Source organism: Carassius gibelio, chromosome B14 (assembly GCF_023724105.1).
Source record: "Carassius gibelio isolate Cgi1373 ecotype wild population from Czech Republic chromosome B14, carGib1.2-hapl.c, whole genome shotgun sequence".
NCBI lineage: Eukaryota > Metazoa > Chordata > Actinopteri > Cypriniformes > Cyprinidae > Carassius > Carassius gibelio.
In genome coordinates this window covers 9065399-9089529 of record NC_068409.1, presented here as the reverse complement: position 1 = coordinate 9089529, position 24131 = coordinate 9065399, and the positions used below count along the sequence as shown (strand labels likewise).

General features: G+C 35.8%; 1 protein-coding gene across 1 annotated transcript in view; it reads right to left on the bottom strand.

Moving 5' to 3' along the window:
* Positions 1–24131, bottom strand: part of LOC127970895 (testican-1-like) — a 235333-nt gene that overhangs the window by 128446 nt on the left and 82756 nt on the right. The window lies entirely within an intron of this gene.

Here is a 24131-nt window from a genome sequence, read left to right as displayed (position 1 = left end):
ACTTGTGCTAAATAACTTGATACGCTTTGTTGCTTAACGTTCGTGACAAATGATATGGAAAATCTGAAACGATGAAAACAGAAACTAGCTTCTGAATGAAAGTGCTGTGACTGTCAGCTTAATTCAATCAATAAACACTCACTAATCCAAAATAATTAGTCAAACAAAGACACATGAGCGGGTGAGATGGATGTGTGTGGTGTCTACAGAACACAAACCAAAAACTCCAAAACGGTTGAGTAGACAGGAAATCATCCATGACTCCACAAACATCATCAGCACACTGTAAACTCGCTTAATCTGTTTATAAATACACCAAACAAGCCTCCATAATTACAAAGATCTTGTTTAGATTGAAATTAAACATATTGCTTTATTTTCCTGTAGTTCAGACAATAGATCACGGAGCTAGCAACACCATAGTCATGGGTTTGATTCTCAGGAAAAGCAAGAATTTATAAAATGTCAGTCATTCTGGATAAAAGTGTCTGTCGATTGCATAAATGTGAATGTAAATTGAATTTATCGTATTTTCCGGACTATAAGTCGCACTTTTTTTCAAAGTTTGGCTGGTCCTGCGACTTATAGTCAGGTGCGACTTATTTATCAAAATTAATTTGACATGAACCGAGAGAAATGAACCAAGAGAAAAGGTGTGAAAAATACGGTATAATGCTTATTGTATTAGTGTCCAGTGTTATTTTAGTTAGTTTTTTTTCTACACTAATATAGTATTTATTGGTACCGATAGCCTTGAGTGCTGACATACAGCGCTGTTGAGCTAAGAGCGTCCCGAGTTTGAATCCAGAATCGAGGACCTTTCCCGATCCCGCCCCCTCTTACTTCACTTCCTTTCAAGATCTGGCAAAAATGCCAAAAATCAATCTTTAAAAATATGTAGATTTTATTCATATTTTTATTAGTATTTATTTTTATATTTTCCCTTTTCATTTCATATATTTTTGTCATTTTATTGTTTTTTTCTATTTCTATTTAGCTTTAATATATTTTAATTTATTTTTAATTTTTAAAGCAAATATTTATTTAATCTTTATTTCAGTGAACCAAAACAGATTTAATTCTTTCAGTTTCTGATAGCAACACTGTGCCTCTGATCAGTGACTAATCACATAATACATTTAGCTGTTCTAATTAATTGTGCACAAAATAGTACACATGAACATACATAAGTGAAATAAACAAGTCCTGTAAAGAACAATAAACAGTGTTCAAAAACTACTGTAAATAAAGCAAATAAAATTCAAGAACTTTTCAATAAACACAGCGATTGCAGCGACTGCATAAATGCAAAAATATACTAAAGCCAAGGTTTTTATTAGCATGTCAATTCGCTCATTGCTTTTCCCTTTTCTTGTTTTTGAAGGACTTTTGATAGAACAAATACTTTCACCAGCACATAAACTACTCCTTAAAAAGTGTAAAAAATTTACTGACATCAACTGAATCCAGTCCGAACATGGCTTACGCTCCAAATGATCCAAGCCCAGTGAAACACATGAAATCGAAATAGAAAGCAGAAGTATGAGATGCTTCCAGACACAGAACTGATGGCACACGCGGCGCCTGCTGCACACTCGATTTCTCACATCCAAACTCAGCGTGACGAGGTGTGTGTGATAACAGGAGGTGAGTTCACCTTCTGTACCGATGACTGCCTGATCCCATCACAGATACGGAGCCTGTCCGCACCAGCACGAGACGTGTTTCTAGTGCCTCCACGCTGAGTGTGTGTGTGTGTGTGTGTGTTATCTGACACATGTCATTCCCATGAGCCCGGTCCCACTTCACAGAGGAAATAAATCAATGTGTTCGTTTAGTTTTAACATGGCCCGTCTGCTTCCCTGCAGACTCCTGCGGGACTGGAAAAGCCGGAGAGAGTTTATCCATAACACACTCCGGAAGAGAGAAACTCATGCAGTATTCCTCACGCTGGAGAACTTGTGGGATTGTACTTCATCCCTCCATCATTCATCCTCCTTCTGAGACGCACTTGAAGCTACATAAAAACCGGAAAGGTTTTGTGATTGGTGTTCAAGAGATGTTTTCATACATTATTATTAGATATTAGGGCAAAAAATATGCAGAATTCACTTTTACATGTTGTTTGAACATAAATGTGTGTTGGCAGTGTGTGTCCACAACCACCCTAAAATGATAAAAATTCACCTGCTTCTTATTTTTAAATCTCCATAAAACATTTAGAGCAAGCCATTCACAGAATCTGTCAAATGTGACGTCACACATTGGTGCCAGCACCATCACTCTTCCTGATAGTGAACCAACTTAAAATCAGTTAGATATTTATTTTATTTCTGTAAACTCATGATAACAACATAACTTTGTGCTTTTGTAAAATAATAAGAACAAACAGGATATGCTTTCAGCCATCTCTGTAACACTGAACTGGAGTGGGTCACAAAAAAGAACCAACACTCATGTATGGTTGCCTCACAGACATGAGAAATGAAAAAGCTTGAAAAGCTTACTTTTAAATGAACCAATTCAAAAGAAAATCAGATACTCCCTAATTATGTAATTTGTATGAAAGTTGCATTTCTCTCTAAAGGCCCAGTACTGCAGAGATGAGAGTCACCACTGAGAATTGCATCATTGCAACCGACAAGGAGTCAGAAAACACTAGTTTATTAATAAATAATTAAAATGTCTCTTTTTTTCCAACACATTAATAATCATTAGTCTAATTTTGCCTGTTTTTTGTGCCAAACTTTGTGCATGTGTTTGAGTGCGGAATATTTTAAGGCCCATTATGGATTAGTGTTATTAATTTAATATAAACATACAATTAGTTGAATTAGTCACCTCTGTAACAAGTTTTATTTTTTCTCTTCTGAAATATAAAACACATTTATAAACTGATGCTTTGCTGATTCCAGAACTCTAATTTTTGGAATTTATGACTCATTCTTCGCACTGGTCGCTCTTTTGCGACTAACTTTCTCAGTTGCTCAGTCGCCATTTATATTAGTTTTTTTTTTTTTTTTTTTTGACAATATGGGATTTATCAATGCATGCTGATGAACTTTTATCATAGTTTATAGTTGTATAGTTATAAACGAAAGTGTTCAACATTTAGCGGATTCTTTCCTCATAATCATTTGTGATTTAAATTTTGTAAATGGGAGTTCCTCGTTTTCTGCGTTTTCACCCGAGTTATGTGCGCTTTCACTTTCAAGAAAAGATAACTGTCTGTTTTGCTTTTATCTATACCTTTTACTTTTTAAGACTATAACAAAAGATGGATTAATTGTTACTCTTAATTAAAAAGCACAACAATGATAAAACAGTAGGTCACAATGACAAACTAGCTCACATAACGTTTATTAACAAAAACAAACAACGTGCTATATTACAGTAAACAGTATTACATATACTGACTGATAAATTACAGAATGGTTTGCAAACACTGAGGAATCAAAAAATAGTAATAATAATAAAGTCTCCATTGCGTAACGTAAAGTAAATAGCATAGATAATAGACTTTCCGAAATGAAAACAAAAAGAAAAGTAAAACTAAACTGGATGTTGCTGACAGGTTTTAAATGTTTTTCTCAAGAATGCCAACATGTTTGTATCCCACTGGACTGATGTCAATCTGTGAACACTGGCTTCTTGTCGAAACTCAAGTGCAGATTTTGTGAAACGTGCAGATTTAGTAATAAAAAGGAAGTGCATTAACAAGAAACCGAAACCCATGACATAACAATAAACCTGACATGCATGCCTTACTAAACCTGCTATAGGAAACATCGATAATAATCTAGAGAAACACAAGGGGTATTTATCACAAAACTAATGAGTTAAACTAGAAACACCAGGAGACAATCAATGAACACAGACAAGAACACGAGAACAGATCAAAATAAAAGACAAAGTAATATTTCAAAAGAAATGACCATGAACATGAAAAAACAAGAGCAAAAAAAAAACTTCAATTTCAGCCAATTTAACGTACAATGTCTGTTCGCAAAGCACTGTTTATGCTGTTTCCTGCTTCAAAAAGACAATACAACTCAATTGTTCCTGAGGATTTCATGTGCTTCTGCAAAAACATGAGTGGCTCTTAAACCCTCTGCTCCTCTCGTCCGTTTCAAAACTATTTACAGGAGGATCACAGGAGAGACGAGTTCAAATGTTCTCTGTGTTTAGTGACAGCATGCAACAGCTGCTACAGGAGATGAGAAATGTAACATACAGGCTGTTTGACATCATGAAGGCATTACATTATCAGCCCATCAGTGATAAACTTGCACTTTCCTGCTTTAAAATGTGTGAATCCCCATTCCTCAAAGAACTCAAGGTCAAACTCAGACTGATTCAAAGGGATATTAATCCATATTTATATATGCTTTTCAGGATAGATCTCATTAAATAATGACTTAATTATTGTGAGATTTAAGGGAGAGCAGACTGACCTCACTCTTTTATTTTCTCTCTCTGTCCACAATGTATTATCAGGGCTCCACACACACACACACAAAATCCTTTAAGGAGTCATCCTTCCAGAGCTGCTTCTGTGTACAACTGTTGGCACAAGCTACATTAAAGTAATAATTACGTTTTGAATATAGATTTTCTTCTTGCAAAAATGCATCTATTCGCTACAGGAGGCCTTCACCCACCAGATCCGTGTGAGACACTTTTTTTTAATGGACAGGCGCTTTTTATTGAACTTCTTTTTAACTTATGCATGCAACATCCACTGAGTGGCATTAAACGGCTTGAAATATCGAAGACAATTTTTTATCTCCGAATGGATTCGTTGAAAAGAAGATATACACATAGGATGACTTGAGGGTGAGTAATTTATGGGCAGATTTTCATTTTTGGGTGAACTAACCCTTTAAGGTCCACAGAAAAAAAACGTGTTTTATTTATTTGTTTGTCTTTACACACCTTAACATCTCAGTCATACTGTCAACTGTTTGTGTCTCGCCTGTTTATTTCACAGAATCTGTGCCAATATCATGGACCATAACTATGTCTTACACACATCCATTCTCTTGTTCTTCATAGGTAACATACAATTATATAGGAGGTGTTGATTTATTTATTTTTTTAGCTCCTTGCATTGTTTCTTATCATGAAATTTAGTTGTATATGCGTTGTGACAACAAGTTAGTTTTGCTTAACTTAAATGTCATTGTAGGCAACTAAATGATCTCTATTATTGGCCACTGACTAATATAAATTGATTTCATTCTTTCCCACTCTTAGACTTTTTGAACAAACAATAAAATCCTAAGCATCGAATATGTTTAATGTGTTAATATGTTTAATATGTTTAAAACGTTGCTACACCTACAAGGAAAAAACACCATGAAGGTACGTGACGATTTGTCAGTGCACTTGTACGTTTTGTACAAGTGCACTGACAAATCGTCACGTACCTTCATAGGCCTCTAAAAACAGCCAACACACGCCCAAATACTCCCGCTCGAGTACGCCAACAAACAAATGAATCCAAACTAATCAAACAGGCACGTCTTCCAGAGCACAACAACTAACCATATAAGCACGATGACGTCAAGGGAATTCCTCCGTAACCACCAATCATCAAGACGCACAGAAAACAAGCAACACTCGCTCTCATGTGCCCCACAAGCGCTCATAAACAAATTACTAAATCAATTCACAACGCGCACTAAACCAAATCAAATAACTAACAACAAAATGCGCAAATCCAATTGGACGAGCCCCCACTTTGTTACGACTAACTCAGAGCCATAACAAGTGATAGGAGACCATGCCATAAAACAAACGGTACAAAACATAAATTTATTATGTATCCAACACAGTTTAAACAAAATCCAAATATGGGGTGTGTGAATGTCAATATCAGTAGTGTAAGGCAAATGCATGGATGTATGATGTGTATGAGTGCAAGTGTTAAGTGTTGATTGTAACAAAAGACAAAAACTTAAACTCAAATGTGCATCAGAGAAGAATGCTCTACCACAACGAACGCACGCACATGCATTAACTGTACATAAACTCCTGCTTAATAATAAAGAGTGATGATGGCGAAGAGATTTGCTTAATGTTATCGTGCACATTTTATCTTACCAAACATTTCTAATTTGCAATATTAAGACGTTTTTCTGTGAGATCTGCAAGAACTCGCATGTGCGCCGCTGAGGCTGTCTGTCAGTCACACACAACAAGAACGAGCGCGGTACACGCATAACAGTACGAAAACTCCCGCTTAATACAAAGAGTGACGATGGCGAAGAGAGCAAAACGTTCCAAAGTGTGGTTATACTTCACTAGAGTTAATGCTGACAACCCTCGTTGTCATAAGTGCTAAACAATATTCGCATGTAAGGGTGGAAACACAAGCATCGACTGCCTAGATAGCTCGTCTCTGGTTGTTGCCCCACGTCAGGTATGTATGCTAAAATCATGTTGAATCAACGTTGTTCACATCATTTAAAATAAATGTAAAATCTCCCTGGTTTGCTAACCTTACGTAGAAATTCTGTTGATTTCTTTTTGGAAAAATGAGAATGAAATTAACATATTTTCTATTTGTTTTTAAAATTCCAAATAATGAAAAATCAGTATGTAAATGTAAACATTTATTTGGCTAACTTAAATGCACAGCACCTCAAGTTAGTTTACAAAATAGTCAATTGCCACATTTTTCAAACTTTTTATTATATATATATATATATATATATATATATATATATATATATATATATATATATATATATATATATATATATATATATATATATATATATTTTTTTTTTTTTTTTAAGCTGCAGCTACTATGAACCAACCAACTCCTCCTAACACCTCTGGTCCAAGACAAGCCCATTATTAATTTTACACTAAAAAAATAAAGAAATGTTAATTCTGTTCTCAACTTGTTCTTAAAAAAAAAAAAAAAACACACACACACACAACACAAAGTACCGATAAGAATACCGTTAAAGTACCGGACCGTTAAGCAGTATCGGTAAGAGTAGTAATACCGTTAAAACCTTAACGATACCCATCCCTAGTCCCGAGCGAGGCATGGACCTGAACAGGTCAACTGAGCAGCGTTCAAGCTTTTAGCCACAGGAACAGAGCAGGAAGATAACGAGCAATCCAGCAGCAAATCTCCTTTTTAAACAATTCTTCTCAGGTGACAGCAATCAAGTCTGAAATAGAGGAGGGGCAAGAGAACAAGCAAAGACAGGCCAAGGGCCGTAACAATGACAAACATACAGTACATTCATCAATAACCATGCACGGCTGCCATGTTTTAGATCTAATTTCCATAGTTCTGTCATAAAACTGCTTGATTGTCTGATACTTCTTAAAAATTCAGTTGTTATGCTTTCAAATGATAAATGTATATTCATCCTAATTTGGTGTTTCCAGTCAAAAATGGCCGGCCTTTCAAAAAATGCTTGTAAATCTCTCATTAATAATTATTTTGATTAGATCATCATCTAGTGTTCTAGAATAGAAGAGTATCCACATGTATGTCACAGTGGACACATCGGCGCAACGGACAAGAAACGCAGCATCACACATCGTAAAATGGTAACATTTTACAGAAAGAGCCCATTTGTAACATTAAGATGAATGAAAGCAGTGGAAGTATTGTTTCTTGTTAGTGTGTATTAATTTCAACATTTACTATTACTAATGCATTTTTTACATTTTGAAGTTTCTATAGTTAACATTAGTTAACAAATTATGGATTAACTTTAATAATCAAAATAACAATTCATATTAATATTTTTATTAATTTACAAAGTATGGTTCAGTACTTAAAAAAAAAATAAAGTAAAGCACTATTTTGGCTTTTATTAGGTATCCATTTTTAATACTATAAGTTAATTAAATGGTATTTGTTAGTGTGGTCCAACCTAGCTATCAGTCGACCTCTAATCACAACACTGGTAAAAATAATAACTTCTAATAACTGGTTTAATTTACTGGTTCACGGCATCAACCTAAATACATTTACTTATATCAACACAACTACATTTTATACGTTAGGTGAGGTAGACATAGCAATAGCAGGTTGCGACTTTCACAAATAAAAATCTTTAAATATATATATATATATATATATATATATATATATATATATACTTATATAGTTGTTATACCCTGTGTTAAAGTTTTAATCCAATGTGATAACATGAACTAGCCTTTTCAGGGGAAAAAACTCTCTGGAACAAAATGACCCAGTAAGGGTTAAGTTAATTTAAGCTATTTTGCATTTCATTTGTCATGATAAAATGGAATGATCTGCATTTCATTGCCTCATTTTAGCATAATCCGCTATAAACCCATCCCAGTGAACCCCTGAAACTGTCACTCTTTCTCAGACATCAATCTCTCCTTCTACTTTCCCTCTGACGTATTTAATATTCATCCGGAGCGACAGATATCCTCTGGTCGCTGTGCTCTTTATCGAATGGTTTCACCTGTGCGCGGGAGCAGAGTTAGTCACCTGGGCGTTTCAAGGCCGTGCGCATGATTTATAGTGATGAACATCCGTCCGGAAGAGCAACACTGCTGCGCTCGCTCTCTTTTCTCCTGCGCTGACGGACGAGTGAGCTAAATCATTTCTCCCACTGCTTTGAGGACAGGGCTTCCACACGGATAACCGCGTGCATGTGAGTAAATGTGTGTCAGAGCCATAAATTGGCGGGACAGAAATAGCCTCTCTATACAAACCCACTACAAAAGGACACAGGAAAACAGCACAGCAAGCAATTACAAAGACACACAACACACAAACACACACACACTCATCTATCTCTGGGGAGTTTGATAAGAGAAGTCTGTCTCAGCACATTTTGCTCACTCTTCTCTCTCTCTCTCTCTCTACAGTCTACAGCTCTTGTTTAAAATAAATAGAAAGAATATATCTGCAGTCTGAATGCATGCATTATTCTAATATGAATGGATACAGTCTTAGGAAGTCATTAACAAAGGCATTTAAAAACTTATATTGTTAACTCAATAGAGAATCCATTGGTGAGCAAGTGATGTCATTTCTCCAAAGAAAGTCCTCTTCAGTGGACTGAGGGTGAGTACATTTTCATTTTTGAGTGAACTTCTCCTTTAAACTAGAGTTTGAAAGCAGTTTCACCAACACTGAATATGTAACAGTGAGCAGAAGCGCTAACAGCATAGACCGCCTATATTATTTCCCATACATTTCTCCATGAATTAAAGACACAGACATGCAGTTCACAAAAAGAAAAGCATCTGCTGTCAGACATGAGATTATAATTCCATAAACATGCCACAGCAGACTCCCATTGCATCAGATAAACTAGAAACATGCTTGAAATAATCATCCAGCATCTAGTAACCTAAACACACAAACGCACACAGGCCTGCTCTGCTGTATCTCTGATCAAAACTGCTCCAACATGGATATAATAAAGACCTGTGGGACTCCTCAAAACTTCAGATGAGTTTTATGTGGAAATAATGGGATATTTTCCTCTTTTCTCTCACTTTTCTTTTTTGTTCTTTTGTTTTCAAGAACTCTTCCAATAACAAAACAGCAGCTCTCACTGACTTCCACTTCGGTTTCACTCTTCTGCTGTAATTATTCCAGCTCTCCTCTCGCTGTCTATACTGACATGTGCATTAGCAGAGCATCACAAAAAAAGTAGAATAACAATATGCAAAATGAATAAACAAGTAGTTTTAAAATTTGATTTAGATATGATAATGGGGGGGGGGTTAATTTTGTTTAAACCTTTCAGATTTTACCACTACTTCAAAGCCACGAATTATTATTAGTAAATTAGCAAAAATACTTAAAAATACAATAAAAAAAATATTTTAGTAAAACAAGGAGAAATGATCTCTCTATGTGTCTGTCTCTGGCATCTCGGTGACATACAGCTGCCAGAGTCTGACTGAAATGGAAATGCAGCAGTGTGTGAATTATTCAAGAAAAGGAGAGAGAGAGAGAGAGAGAGAGAGAGAGCAGAAGCAGCAGTTTAAGTCAGTGATGCAGAGAAAGAAAACAAGAATGAAACAACCCATGAGTCAGATGATGGACAAATACAGTTGCCTGTGTTATATGGTGGGGTGATACTCTATAGCTTAGCTATATTATTACATTATTACTAATATTTGGAAGATTTTTAACAACGTTCAATGTATCTGAAAATATATGTGCTAGCTCTGAAATTGATTTTTTTACTCAATGCCAAGTTGATTCAATGATGTTTATATAAAATAAGATATAAAAGTCTAGTTCAAAAAAGTCTAGCACTGATTTACAGACTAAATAGTTCATCGAGTGATGATTTACTAAAACACTAAAACTGATTAACTAAAACGGATTAATATTTCATGACCAATGACTCATTGCAACAAATGTTTTGCCACATTAAATTCATTATAGGGGTTGATTCATAACAAACGATCCATTAAAAGAACAATTCATGGCAATAAAATTCATTAATAGAACTGATTAATTATTCACAACCAATGATTATTTTAAAAAAAACTGATTTACAGTTCTCAACAAAGGCTTCATTGAAAGAACTGATTCACAATTCTCAAGAAATGATTCATTAAAAGAACTGATTCACAATTCTCATAAAATGATTCATTAAAAGATCTGATTCACAATTCTCATCAAATGATTCATTAAAAGAACTGATTCACAATTCTCAACAAATTATTCATTAAAAGAACTGATTCACAATTCTCAACAAATGATTCATTAAAAGAACTGATTCACAAATAAACTGAACTGGCCTTAAGTTTACTGCTTTTTTTATTTTAATCAGAGGTTATTAAATATCCGTGTTAACAATTTCATACTCACAACCAAATAAAAAATTGCATTAAAACCATTCCGATCATCACTTTGCTGGTGAATTTTATACTGCCAGTAAAATAATTCTCTATAGTAAATATTCCACATTTATCAGCCAGCTCCAGTGTGAATGTGTAAGATCTGATGTGAATCGTCTCTGTTCATCTGCCTTTATTAATGTCATCTCACTGAATGCCAGTCATTTCATCTAAATATGGAATTATTCAGAGCATCACATCCTGCAATGACACACACACACATACACACGCAGCATGGAATCCAGATGGCTAATTATCAGTTCATAATCTCATGCACATAGAGGTGTTGTTCTGAGAGAGAGAAAGAGAGCAATGATGCAAATGAAAACAACGTCTGTGAAAAAAAAAAAAACAAAGGACGGACGGAAAAGAAGCGAATGAGACATACTCTAAATCATTTTAAAGCTCCGAAACCCAAAGAAAGAAGGAAAGTGTGATTGAAAAAGACAGAAAGAAAATTAAATGTAGCAGAGAGAGGAATAAAGGAGACAGTCGAGGACATTTTGTCCCATAATACCTCATAATATTACACAGTTGGTTAGAGAGCCATATGTGAGATTTTACTAAAAAACTCAGACAGACAGACAAAGTGATAAAGGGATAAGCAGTGAGGTCACGTGAGACACAGACGGCTCTGTTACCGTTTAAACCATCAGAGATGTGAGCATGTGCTTCATCTGCACACTGAAGCTAATGGAGTTTGATACACAGACATCTATTATTCATGCTGCTAGACTCCTGAACACACCTGTCTGTCTGTCTGTGCGTGTGTGTGTGTGTGTGTGTGTTTCTCAGAGGAGTCAGAGATGTTTCTGCACTCAAATGTCTTTCTGTTTTCACACTCACTCTCCATGCAGAAAAAGCAGACGGAATTGCAGAATCCAGTAATAAAAATGGAATTTAAAATATAACATGGAATTTTCACATTCTGGATAAATAAATCAAAAGTTAGGCTGTGACCTTACTCAAATCGAGGACTAGTGTCTTTGAATTTTAAAGCACAAAAGTGTCTGTTACATATACTGAAGCATGTGAGACACATCTGAATCTCACTATATGAGACATGAACACACAAACTCCACAATCTCCAGAGCTGCTGGGTCTTCATGAGAACCTGATAAAATAAAAGTAACTGTACATAACTGCATTACTATTGTAGAACTTAAAGTACTTCTTAAAGCCTGGTATGCCAAAAAAAATAAATATGCAAATGTAATTGTTATTTTTATTTAATTTACATTTACAAAGATTTGTTTTATGCATTCATTTAATTATCACTATTTATTTTTTTTTTTTTATTTAAAAAACAGAACCCAGAACAATTAAAAAAGTTGAATTCAGAATGTATTTAACTATTATTGTTCAAATGTAAAAAAAAATTGTTTAGGGGAAAAAAATCAACAACAGTAAGATGGAAGTTGGGGAAAATTAAACACATTTCAGAGGGCCCTTTATGTGACTCAACAAAACTAGAGCACTTCCATTATAAACCAAGAGCAGGTGACGCAACACCTACTAGAGAAACTAGAGCTCACATTCTCATCACTGAAGGTGAGAAGCAGCAACACAATGCCAAAAACTAGAGCACTTCCTTTAAAATCAGCTCTTTCTGCTTTCGTGCTTCTCACGGGACACCAGACACACTTACACACACTATATGGCACTGTCCGGAAACCTTTTGGGTAAAGGCATGCCATCTCAGCACTAACCAACACATCTACTGCATCTACTCCACAGCCACTTTTTATTTAAGAGAGAGAAGCGCAGCCGGAAAATTAGCATTTAATGTTCAACATGACAGAATTAGTGCACTCACTTTATAATCATCTAAGCAACGCAACTAGAACAGACCCATTAAACGCAGAAAAGCAAAACTAGAGCGCTCTGGTTTTAAACATGTTTAAACATTTAAACATACTGAAGCGTTAAACTTCGTGTTGTGATGATAGTTAAGGTAATTCAGGCTCCCTTTCTCTAGGGCGGAGAGACCGATAAGCAGCAGCTCATAATAGCGTTCTCATCTCTGCTCTCTTGGAGATGAGCATGGACGTAAATACAGGTGAAAATGAAAGCTGGAATAATGGCCATGTCTTATCTCCAGGGATGTTCTTATTGGCTGCTCTGAGAGCGTCAGGACACTGGGACACACCGAGACGTCCGATAAAGCACTAATGGAGTCTCTACATTAACATAGACCAGACGCGGTGAGCAGCACAGCTTCTTCAGACTGTATTACACACAGTGAGAGCAAGAGGTGCTCAGTTTGTCAATGGCGCAGTATCATAAGGACTTTTCTGGATTCTTTAATGTAGAGCTGCAACTAACGATTATTTTTTCTGTCGACTAATCTAACGATTATTTTTTCGATTAGTCGACTAATCTAACAATTATTTGTATTACAATAAATAATTAATCTTTTTTTAATTAGCTAATGAATCCTTTGTATAACTTTACAAAAAAAATATATAAGTAAAATATAACTTCTAATATAGTATTTCAACCTTAATTCATTTTAAACCAATGTGGTTGAAGTTTTAACAGTATAAAATAATAAAGAGGCAAAGAAAATTATTTTACTATGGTAAATATGAGTTTATCATAGCGTTTATAACTAAACCAGAGTAGCCATAAATTTACAGTTGTCTGAGACGTCATGAAATGTTCTTTAGCATCACAAACCATAAAATGTAGTCAGGGTTCTGCTATGGTTTAGCATGGTTTCCAGAGATCTGGAGCTGATTCTAGGTAGCTTGGTGGTTTGTGACTGTTGTCTTTTAAGGGGCCGTTCACATTTCACGTCTTTTGCACGCTCAATTTCGTTATTTCCAATGTAGGCGCGATAAGCGCGATATTTTTGTGATAGAATGCAACTTTCTCCATTCCCAGTATGCCATTACGTGAGATGTAAACAAACAGTGTGACGCGTCGACACATTTCACACACGTCGACATATTTTTGTCGTTGCAGCACTACTTTAATGTTCAAAAGAATAGCATTTGAAATAGAAATATTGTTTACATTAACACCCTCACTTTAAAGTGTGGTTGATGAATAAAAGCAAACATTTATTTAAAAAACTCCAAACTTATAAACGTTCTTATTATCATTATCACAGTGTTTCTCAACGTTTGATCAAATCTGAACACAAAAGCTGTTTAAAAACAAGCTTTAAAAGCTCAGTTCACCCAAAAAAGCCGACCTCCATACGTAATAAATGACCTCCATAATCATCCGCCCAGAACTGCTTCTGTCTACAACTGTTAGATTTACATTTATCTGACGCTTTTATCTAAAGCGGCTTACAATTGCTATATATGTCAGAGGTTGCACGCCTCTGGAGCAACTAGGGGTTAAGTGTCTTGCTCAGGGACACATTGGTGTCTCACAGTGGATTCGAACCCGGGTCTCTCACACCAAAGCCACGTGACTTATCCACTGCGCCATCAAAATGATCACATCTTGGATATGGATATTTTTCTTACAAAAAATGAATCAATTAGCTACAGAAGGCCTTTTTCACCCCCTGGAGCCATGTGAGACACTTTTTTTAATGAACTTCTTTTGGGCTGATGCATGCAACACCCATTGAGTGCCATGAAACAGCTTGAAAGCTCAAAGACAATTTTTAATATAACTCCGACTTAAGTCATATACACCTAGGATAACTTGAGGGGTAAGTCATTTAAGGGATAATTTTCAATTTTGGGTGAACTAACCCTTTGCCATGAAACAGCTTGAAAGCTCAAAGACAATTTTTAATATAACTCCGACTTAAGTCATATACACCTAGGATAACTTGAGGGGTGAGTCATTTATGGGATAATTTTCAATTTTGGGTGAACTAACCCTTTTAACACAATCGAACAGAACAGATTTCGACTAATATTTTGATCTAATTAATATTAATAAACCGGTAGTTTAGATAATGATCCTCTGCAATGATTCTCTTACACTCAAACACCACAAGTTTTGCAATCCAAAACAATCCCTTTTTCTTTTTTCTTTTTTTTACTATGTAAAACATGTTAATAGTCACTTAATAAATATATACTAATCATCTGGCACAATTTAGTCTCTATATAATTGTAAAACTACTCCCGTCTGTTCTGAAGTGCTTTTATTATTGCTTTGTCTGCTTCTGTTATTGATATGATGCTCAAGATTTAGCGCTGAATCAATGTTTCTGAGTGGAAAACAAAGCTCTCTTTAAGCACCCTGCAGGAGATCAAGCTCGCTGACAATAAGGCCAAACAATTGCTTTTCTGCATGGAAATAAATTGTGGTGAGCACATATTAACTGTTTTTTTTTTCAGTTAAACTATAGTTTTTTTTATGCACATATATATTTTGTTGTAGTAAAATATTTAGTAAAAGCATGGCTGCACAAGCAATGAACATCACCTATTCACATCATGTGATGATGCTACAAACATGACTCCAATAAATGTATATTCAAATCGTAATCAGCAAATGTAATGCTTCAAAATAAGCATAAAAAAATGCAAACAACATAACGTAATGAATGAAATCACAAGGTGGTCAGACTCCACACCTGAGCTGTTTATTAGTTTATTCTGCTCAGAGTCATAGTGTATAATCAGCAGATGGATCTCTGACACTGATTCATCAGCTTTGTCTCTTTCTGTCTCTCTCGTTCAGCTGAGAATCTGTCATTTTCCTGCAGGTCTCTGCGGAGACGGGAAAAACTCTGACGTTGCCATGGACACCTGGCAGAGAGTTGGGCACTCAGGATTCTTCTGGTGTCTGATGGGCAGCGTTTAGCTCAAATCCTCCAGAGAAGAGATGTGTGTGAGTGCAAGTGAGGCTGCAAAATTGCATTTCTGCCTCACCTGCCATGGGTGAACTTTTTACTGGCAATATGATTTTGGAATATTTTGTTCAAATCTACATTTCGTACATTTTAGCCATTCTTTAAGCTAGCAATATGAGTGCAGTACTGTCAACACAAAATTCTGATAATTTACATAATAAATAAATAAATAAAACGTGTGCATATCAGTCTTGTGAAACATCGCCTTCCAAACATGCTGTGATTTTCTTAGACATATTTTAGCTGAAACAGATTTACAGGAATGTGAATATATAAAGAAGTCTATATATCTTATTCAGCTTCATTCCTCCAGTCTTCAGTGTCACATGATCCTTCAGAAATCATTCTAATTATCTTGATTTCCTACTCAAGAAAACATTTCTGATTATTATCACTTTCATATCTTTATGAGAACCATTATTCGTTAAATTTTTCAAGATTCTTTGATGAAAAATAAGTTAAAAAAAAACAGCATTTATTTAAAATGTCTTTACTGTAACTTTTAATCAATTTAATGCATCCTTGATGAATAGAAGTATTTTATTCCCAAATTTTGAATGGTAATGTATTACTTTTACCATTAAACAATATGAAGCAGTACAACATTTATAATAATTAGAAATGTTTTCTTGAGCAGCAAATCATTATATTAGAATGTTTTCTGAAGGATCATGTGAAACTGAAAACTGGAGTAATGATGTTGAAAATTCAGCTTCACATCACAGAAATAAAAAACATTTTACAATATATTAAAATAGAAAATACTTATTTTCATATTTCACAATATTTCACAATATTACTACTTTTACTGTTTTCATATTATTACTTCAATATTACAGCTTTTATTGTTTTATCAAATAAATGCAGCTTTGGTGAGCAGATGAAACTTCTTTTCTTTTCAGTCTTAACTATTCCAGAATTAGTTTTTTGATTGTGATTAATCAATTAAACTTAAAATACATTTGACCTGCAGCAGCCAGAGCTGGTTTTCCTGACATCTGCTTCTGTTCGAGTCTTGATCTGTCTAGATAAGTAGTCGGCATGACCTGCAACACGCTCCACTTTCTACTCAATACAGCTCTTTAATGACCAGATGATACTGAAATGATCCAAATTCATCAGAGCTGAAGCGGCCTGTCCTCCAGACTCCTGACACCAACTGATCATTCAACTCATTAAGCCATTTAAACCACTGTGCAACAATCTCCACGTGAGCGTTTGACTTGAATACTAGAGTTAACCGGTTAGTCTAGTTATAATTTACTCACCTCACATCATCCCAAACCTGCAGAACCTTCTCTCTTCAGTGACCACACAAAAAGTTGCTTAGCTGAGTAATGCACACTGCACATTTCTAATGACAGTGTGCTGTCAAGCTCCAAAAATGACAAAAAAGCCCCATAACAGTAGTTCTCATGACTACAAAGCTATCCTATGGCTTCAGAAGAAGCACACGTGTCATATGGACTCCTGTTAATGATGCTTTTTTGTCATTGTTGCAGCTCGACAGTACCATATGCTTTCATATTATACAGCACTCTGGACATTCGGCGTCTGATCTGCTTTTGTGTTCGCCAGAAGAAAGTAAGTCTTGCAGCTTTGGAATGACATGAGGGTGAGTAAATGATGACAGAATGTTCATTTCTGGATGAACTATCCATTTAACAGAACAAAGCTGGAGAAGCTGGATCAGAGCTGCTGGTGTCAGGCTGCAGTCTTCGCTCTCCGTATCTGCACAGAGCCAATCAGGCGCAAGAACTCTTATCTGCTCATCCAGTGAACACACACTTCACATTCACTTCACATCTCACACACACACACACTAGAGATTTCTGTAGGTCTGACTCTCATCAATACGTGTGTGCTGGAGAGAATAAGCTGTGGAAAGGGTTCCTATTGTAGCATTGACTAAATCTCATTAATTTACTCATTTTAATGAGACTTAATTAATTTATGTATGTGTGTGTGTGTGTGTGGGCGGGGGGGGGGGGGGGGTATTTGGTCTGCACGACTTGTGAAAAACATAATAATTTTTCTGGAAAAAAGCAAGTGAAATTCAAATTTTATGCTTGTAGCTGCTCATTTATTATTTTTCTTTGTAATTACTATCAATGTTGAAAAGTTCATATTCATATTCTTGTAGAAACAGTGATTTTTTCCTAATTTATTACTATTTAATTAATTGAATTTAGCAAATGCCTAAAGTTACAAATTGCAAAACTGTTACTGTTGGGTAACATTATAAATGTCTTCACTGTCACTTTTGCTCAAATTGAAAGCATCCTTGCTCAGCTGTTCTAACCCCAAACTTCCTGCAAACTAAATGACATTTATAATGTTAAGGTTTGTATTTCAAATAAATGCTGTTATTTTGAATAGTTAATTTCCCCTAAGAATCCTGAAAAATAAAATGTATCACAGTTTCCACAAAAATATGAAGCAGCACAACTTTTTTTTTTAATCACTGATAATAAGAAGTTTCTTGAGCAGTAATTATTATTACAACATTAAAATGATTTCTGAAGGATCATGTGACACTGAAGACTGGAGTAATGATGCTGATAATTCAGCTTTGATTACAGGAATAAAATACATTTTACAATATGTTCAAATAGAAAACCGTTATTTTAAATTGTACTGATATTTCAAAATTTTACTGTGTATTTTATAAAATAAATGCAGCTTTGATGGGCAGATGAGACTTCTTTCGAAAGGCATAAAAAATCGTAATGATTCAACTCTGACTGGTAGTGTAAATAAGGGAAATGTATGAATACAGCATGGTTTGTATGGGTTTATAGGACAGAAAGTCCATATAAAGCTCCATCCATGACAGGAAAACACGTGTGTGTGTGTGTGTGTGTGTGTGTGTGTGTGTGTGTGTGAGGTGCTCACCAGGATCATTCATTTAAATTCATCTAAGAGCTTCTGAACACATCAGGCAAGAATTACCAGAGGAATATCTGCTATGAAACATTGATATGACATTTGATATCAGGATAACACCTGCTTCTCATTATCACAACAGAGGGCCAAAGATCACTCACACACACACACACACGTTGTTTTTTTTTTTTTTTTTTTTTTTTTTTTTTTTTTTTTTTTTTTTTTTTTTGTGAAAAGTGGGTTCATCCCACAGGTGTAATCGTTTTTATACTGTACAAGCTGTATATCCTATGCCCTACACCAACCCTACCCCTACCCCTAACCCTCACAGGAAACTTTGTGCATTTTTACTTTCTCAAAAAAACTCATTCTGTATGATTTATAAGCGTTTTGAAAAATGGGGACATGGGGTTATGTCCTCATAAGTCACCCTCTCCTTGTAATACCTGTGTCATACCCATGTCATTATACAGAGTTGTGTCCTGATATGATACAAAAACAAGAGCACGCACACACACACACACACACACACACACGTGTGGATAGAAACCTGTAGGACCTTAGATAGGAGGCAATGAGAGACTGAACAGATGCATGAATAGGATTCTGAAGTGCATTTAAACGATCGTCTTTGTGAGAGAATCGATCGTGTGTGTGTTTCCTGTTTTGCAGGATGCATCATGCATCACAGCTGAAGATGAACCAACATGAAGAAGACAAACAGAAAGAAAACATTTTTTCCTCTCTGTAAATATCCGTTCATATAATCATTTTAAATGGCACAGCAGTAATGTCCTCTTCACATCCTCACCAGGCTGTTATGTTTCCGGTAAGAAGCACTTTGTCCACAACGAACACAAGATAGCTTTTAGTGCATCACGGTGAAACACAAACCACACAAACCTCAATGTGAGGAAACATCTCAGTCCAACAGCAACCAGGATTCATCTGAACATGATTCTATTAGACCAACACCTCATTACAACTAGAATTACATGTGTCTCAGGTGATCTGTTCACTAGCGGCATGACATCTGTAGAGTAGGTATTAGTGTGTCAGAACGGGACAACAGCGAAGGAGCGCCTGCTAACCAAACAAAACAAGAGTGTCTTACAGAGTTTAAAAGAAACAACCAACTGTAGACTAATAGTACACAACCAACCAATAGTAAAAAGCACAAAGTCAGGAAACACACATCTTCGGTGGGAAGGGAGAACTCAAGAATGAGGTAAAGGGAAGGCTACTAATGATTCAGCTACATACAGAGACCGATCTGTTCTCAGCATAAATATACAGTACACTGAGGGAGAAAAACTCTGGTGCATTTTGGCCGTAAGAGAGAGCTGTTTGAATGACACACAGGATGCATTGCAAGAATATAATGATCCGATTATTATTATCCGATTTGCAAGAGGGGATCTAATGAAGTGAATGAAACTGACCCCAGGGACGCAGGAATGGATGAGGATGAGGATGAGGTACCATTCAGCTCATACCATGAAGTTGGCAGTTGACAATGCATTAAAAGAGCAATGGTCATCCAAATTAAAGAGATCATATGATGTGATTTCAAGTTCTTCTTTCTCTTTGGAGTGTTACAAGCTGTTCATGAATAGATAAGATCCCTAAAGTTGCAAAGACCAAAGTCTCAAAACCAGAGATATTCTTTATTAAAGTAAAGAGTTGTCCACGGCCTCCTAAATGCCTCGTTTAAACACACCCGCACATGTCTATGTCACTGTGTGGGAAGATTTGCAATAACACCACCCAAATGTTCATGCAAAGAAAGAAGGCGTAACTTTGATTCTCGCCGTTGTATTGTCGCTGCTGCTGCCGTGTCATGTGTTTCATTGTGAAAGTGAAACTACTTTCTTTGGCCTTCCAAAAAAGGACACAGCTAAAGATCAGAGGTTAAGCTGTATTTACAACACTGTTCCAGAACAGTTCAACCCAAATATTCAGATGTGTGCAGTGCATTTTACAGAAGACAAGGATTGTTTCCTGGCAGAGTAGCCTACAATGCCAATGTTCTGACAAATAACGCTCACTCACAGTCTATAAGTGGCCTATGAATTCACATTTAAAGGATTTTCTATTCAAATGTGAGTTTCGAGCAGTGTAGAGCAGTGATAGTTGTTTGTTGTTTCTCCGATCACAAATGTAGACATGGTTTTATGTTTATGTGGCGCAATGCAACAGAACGCTTAAAATGACAGTATAAGTCATTATAATCAGAAATTATGTCCCCACTGGATGCTACAAATGCCTCGTTGTAATGGGTTTTATTGTTTTGTCTCGTTGTGCCGGGACACGGCATCACAGTATGTTAAGGGGTGTAACATTTCCGTCACACGCTTGAGGTATTCTGCCCATCACAATCAGACCAGCTCACAGCGGGTGACTTCTACAGTGTTTGGCTTCAGTGTGTACTGTGCACCGACAGAATTGACAATCCCTTTGCAGAACACCTAGCGCTCAATGTTGCTTTTGTGGCGGCTTTATTTTTTCAATTTCAATTCAATTCAAGTTTATTTGTATTAGCACTTTTTAAAATTCAGTTTCTACAATATTTAGTAATAGCTTGTTTTTTTCAATTCTAGATACAGACTTTTTCTCAGCGATCTTCACTCCGAAAGTTCAAAAATTCACCTATGTCCTGGGAATCCATTCAGACTTTATCTGGTAGCAACGCAACCGCACAGCACACTCAAGCGGTTCCCAATCAACCGACGATGACAACGAACTAGAACAGCTGCTGATGGCATAACAAAAAGAAAGCATAACAGTAAAACACACTCATCTGTTTTGGATATGTATTCAAGAGAAGTGCGTCTTAATTGGAGTGAGTGTTTTACACTTTTTAAGTACTGGACAAGTGTTGCACCCACTAGCCCAGATTTGTACAAACTTACTATGAATGTAAATGCACTTTCTATAATGCAAAGAGCATGCATTTTAACATCGTACATTAACAGCATACATTCTTTCTCCTCTGAGATCTTTAATGAAGGCACATTATTTATAAATTACAGCCATATATAAAATATTAATATATACATGCACATGTAAAATAGAAATTATGCAACATATCTTTTATCCAATTTAATATTTTATAAAACTGAATTCCGATAAAATGAATAAAAACTTTAAATAAACCAAAATATTATAAAATACCGTATTTATAAACAAAAAACAGTATTTTGTGCATTTTTACTACAGTTTTATTGTAGTTTCATTAATACACAGTATAAACTACATGCATGCACTATGTTGTACTATATTTCATACTATAGTGCTGGCATTGTCCATCAGGTTGACTGCCCTTAAACGTGTCTGTGCCACGTGTAAACCAATCAGCACAGAGAAAGTGGTGGGTGGGGTTTTCCCAAGAGCTCTCATTAGAAACAATACCGCTGCTTTTTGTTGTTGAGACAGAGACACAGTTTCTGTTTTTCTGCATTATTAACTCTCTTAACGGCTTCTAAGCCTGTTCATCTTTCTGCAGACTAACACATTCATCTGTACCCCCCCCCCCCCCCACACACACACACACACACTGCAAATGAGACTGAGCGCTTCATATGGTTCTTTTTGAACTAGTATAGGCTAATTTGAGAGAAATACAGAAGAGGAAAAACACCACTAATAAAGCAACTGTGCACATCATGAAAACAACTCTCATGTGAAACACAAAACTCACCTAAATGCAAAAGACTATATACTATTAATCAAACAGATAATGAATAAAAATAAAACGACATTTCAATGGGGCATTAAATTAAACTGAATCGAGACAGCAATTAGTGTTTTATCCTCTCAGGCTTGTGTTGTGCTCTTAAATCAGTTGCGTTGTGATGGATTCTTTAATTGGCTCCGGTGATGTCATCCTTGTTAGTGCCTACATACCTAGTTTCACAGCCTAATGGGGTCTGGTGACATTTGGTCATTTTAGGTAGTAATTTGGCAGGTGTGTGTTTGAAACGATAGGACTGTGCGGCTTTATTAAATGCAGAATTTGTTGCGAGGCCGTGCAGCAGGAATGCGTGTGACTGGTAATTTTTAATGAGTCGGGTCGAGAGAGAGAGAGAGAGTGTGTATGGTGTGTGTGTGTGTGCAGATATTTGTAAATGTATGATCTTTGGCCCTCTGCTGTGGTAATGAGATGCAGTTGTTATCTTGATATTAGAGCTCTAGTAAAGATGTTGTATTTGTGTTTAATACAGCAATAAGCTACTAGAGGCCACGTGTTACAGCAATTACAAAAACGCTAAAGCAAGTGTTCAATTACAAAAAAATGTAACTCATCATTTATTCATGTCAGACTTTAGTTCTTCTGTGGATCACAGAGGATGTAAAAATGACAGTCACCATTCACTTTCACTGAGTGGTTAAAATGATGCAACAATAAAGTCATGTAAAAGGTATGCATGTGCAGGGATCCAGACTGTGACCATTTTTTCTGCCTGTGTGACAAAATTTTGTGTACGGTTGCACTTGCGCGACCACCACGTTGTTCAACTCATAAGCACTGCCATTTCTGTTGCATATGAGAAATATCAAAAGGCAAACAAAATTGAAAGCATAATGAAACCATGCTACACCTGGGAAAACATTTACTGCTCAGTGGTTGCTTTTCCTAAGCTCAGGAGGCTTAGACGAGATTCTCATACATCTCTTATTTTAGAATCAACAGCATTTCAGATGTTTCTCCTAAAATTCCTTAGGAGAAATGGAAGTAGACACATATTTGTGAAAATAAAAAGTCAAAACTGAGAATTTGGTGGAAGAAACAGAGGATATTTCTTCATTGTCTTGTTGCAATCTCTATCGAGACTCCATTATTTGCATATTTTATTGCACAGTGGTTTCTCTTTCTAACCTTGGGAGACTTATTTGTGAGACTTTAATGTTTGTTTGTTTTTTTTTTGTTTGTTTTTTTATGTAAGTCTCAAGCAGTACGATTATTTTATTTCTCACTATACCATTTATTATTAATGTCTCATTTCAGTTTTAGTTTGGCTCTAGTTTTGTATTTATTGCAGTTTATATGAAAAGGTTCATGTAGCGTGGTACAGCTTTCTACAGAAATGAATATTCAAATGTAAAATAAAACATAGTCTGCTGTCACTTTAAGAGCAGTGTGGATCCAAATTACTGTTACATTCGTATTTTCATTCTCCACTCTTTACGTTCATTTAATGTACATGACCAATGACATGAACACTCACCAAACGCAGCATTTTGACATATGTTTTGCATGTATTTGACCGTTTAGGCGTGCCTTGAGCTGAAAGATGACTTTACATGTCCGTGTTCTGTTAACCTCTGAGCAGATATCTCTTCCTGAGGAGCAGCGCAAGTTCTCTTTCACACTTTTAAAAACATGAATAAATGTACTTCGATAAATCAAGCATTTTCCATTTTGCAAATGTCACGTTACATGATTTTACTGATTTGGGGAATGAAAGCACAGCACTGCAGAAGTGGGCGGAACGGTGCACAAGACTTGTTTTTTCTTGATTACTGTATTTTC